Here is a 2,959-nt window from a genome sequence, read left to right as displayed (position 1 = left end):
ATAATTAAAATTCTATGTAGGTGTGAGATATTCATGGCTAATTTAGCTCTCGATAATAAAAATTAGTGAATAAAAGTACTTTGAGGCTCAAATGACTTTCACATATTACTATTAGCTGTCAGTTTAAATTCAGTTCTATTAATTTATTAAGCTTGCATACCTTTAAAGGTACAACTACAATAAATTTATTTTAATAATCTCATAATTTGTCACCTGTGTCAAAATATTTTAATTACATAAAATTCTAGCTTAGATGATTTTTTCTTGCTTTCTGCTTTAGCCGCTCATCTTCAACAGTCAACACAATCCAATCTTCACTTGCACTGTTAGAATTGACACTGGAATCTGCAGCAGTATTTGTCTTAATCCAATATTTGTCTCATTCTCAGTTCTTACTCTCAGTATTTACCTTATTCCTGAGTGTTTTAATTTTTGTATTTGTTATATGCCTTTTCTTCTCTCAAAGACTCATCTTATAAGGTTTTCTCTCATTGCATCTGTAAATGAAGGTGAGCATATGCATGTTTAATGTGGGACATTGCAAAATTTCAAATAATGACTAGATGAGCTCAGCAGGTGAATTCAGAATTACAAAGTCATTGCTCTCAACTTTTATGAGTTTAAACAGCAGCGATGAATAGTCATGGTGTATGGGCTTGACTATATCTCAGGCCCGGAAGAAAAGGTAACTTTATAGATAAGTTGGTTAAAGCAGCTTCAACTTCAGTCTCATTCCTTCTCTCCCTTGCTCCCTCCCTTCCTCCCTCCTTCCTTTCTTCCTTCCTTTCTTCCTTGACTCTTTCTTTTTTCTCCAAATCTAAAAAAAATATTCTCAAGAGAAATTTTATACTGGATTCTTTAAACTATGCTAATACAGACAAAGAGAAGGGGAAACATTTCAAATCTCACACATTAAATATCATCAATTTGTAGAATGACAGTATAAAAGAAGTTCTTTGTTATTTTTAAAATATAATACGATAAAAGCAAAAGTACTGGATTCATTATAAAAATAAAGTGATAAAGGAATAGCTTTGATGACGTAGGACTTTTGATCATGATTTATGCTAAAGAATTGAATAACTTTAACAAATAGTAAATATAGTATATATTGAAATATAAAATAATTTGGTGAATTTATTCTTCTTTTAAAATTTGAATTTAGTTTTCCTCAAAAAAACGAGTGACTAAAAGCACTTTAATTTGCAGAAATAAATGTACCATGTGTGTGTGTTTGTGTAAAAAAACTTCTTTTTACCTTGATGGGTATAATTGAGTAGAAAAAAAGTAATAAGGCAGAAGTAAAAGGGTTGAATTACTGGCAGGAGATAATTTTCTGATAATCTTAAAGAATTTACACAGGGAAAGAAGAAAGATGACGTCTGTGAATATCTAATGAAGAACATGAGTACTTCTTCTATTGAAAATAAAAAGTTTGACTCATAACATATAACAGTTAAACTCTACTGTTGAAAAGGAATAAAATGATTTTTTATATTATATGTTATTCAATGAGAAGTTAAATGGGTCCAGGTAAACTAAGTTTAAACAGCATCACTGATTAAATATATATGGAGATATTTTCATCTTGTACCGGTTGTAAAATGATGACGAGAACTGAATCCGGAGACCCAAAGGCCACCCTGAATTGTCCTGCTAAATCTCCATAGTGAATTACTCAGATTTAAGAAAGGTACTATGGTGGATTTCTATGTCATAAAACAAGATATCCTCTCATTCAAACCTATAACACCTCCTCCTTCATTCTCATCTTCCAAAGATGTATTTCAGTGAGAAAACCGAAGCAAATAGAACATTCAAGAACTGTTGTTCTAAGCCATTTTTTGCAAGTGGGTAGATATTGTTAAGATTACTTTAAAACTTTTCATGTGTAAGAAGTGTGTCTTCTTCCACTCAGCTTGGAATTGGAGAATGGATAAGAGAGAAACATAGTGGATAATTTCTGGGAAATGGGATTGATAGGGAGATACATATTAAAACACTTCTGGAGTTGAATAATGAGGGGAAAAAAACACTGAATGAGAAACTAACGTGTCAAATAGAGAGAGAGACTGTGCAGTATATAAGGAGGACTCAAGATGGTATATCTCCTTTATGATTTTCCTAAGATTGAGAGACCAACATTGTTGATAATTGTTCTGTTAACTTTGTATTTCATCCAGCATGCCTATTTCTGGGTCTAACAAGTGTTACTTATATCAACAGATGAAAGCTATAATAGGTCAGTAGTCAGCAAATTTTGGGGTTGTGCTTTCTATCAGCTAAAACAAATTTTGGAGTACACTTTATAAACATATTTATCATCCATTGCTATATTAAACATATTTATATTATAAAACACACAAAAATGAAATATAGAAAGGAGTAGAAAAACAATATATGACTGTTTGCTCTCCAGTAAATTGTCTTCCTGTCATATCTCTTCCCACACCAACAATGTGCATACCTGACTTTGAAGACCATTAATTTAGAGCAAGGGTCAGCAAACTACAGATTGATTGTCAAATCTTTCTTACCACTTGATTTTGTACATTTCAGGAGTTAACAACGCTTTTTATATTTAAAATTTTTTACACTTAAAAATTTTAAAAAATCAAAAGACAAATGTGATTTTGTGACATATAAATATTATATGAAATATAAACTTGTTTATATTTCATTTCATAAATAAAAGTTTACTGGTACATAGTAACATTAATTTGCTTACTTGTTGTCTATGGCTGCTTTTGGGCTATAGTGGAAAAAATGAGTAGTTGTGACAGAGACCATATAGCTCATTCAGCCTTAAAAATGTACTATCTGATTCTACAAAAAATGTTTGCTGACCTTTTATTTAGAGAATAATGTCATCCTTCATATAAATTCCTCCTCTTCAGATAGCACAAGCTATTCTTTACATTCAAGAATTTTCTCATCAAATTAATAAAATTTTCGCTTA

The sequence above is a fragment of the Pteropus vampyrus genome, unplaced genomic scaffold (assembly GCF_000151845.1).
Source record: "Pteropus vampyrus isolate Shadow unplaced genomic scaffold, Pvam_2.0 Scaffold2, whole genome shotgun sequence".
NCBI lineage: Eukaryota > Metazoa > Chordata > Mammalia > Chiroptera > Pteropodidae > Pteropus > Pteropus vampyrus.
The sequence above is the reverse complement of the archived record's forward strand: the minus strand, read 5'-3'. Positions refer to the sequence as shown.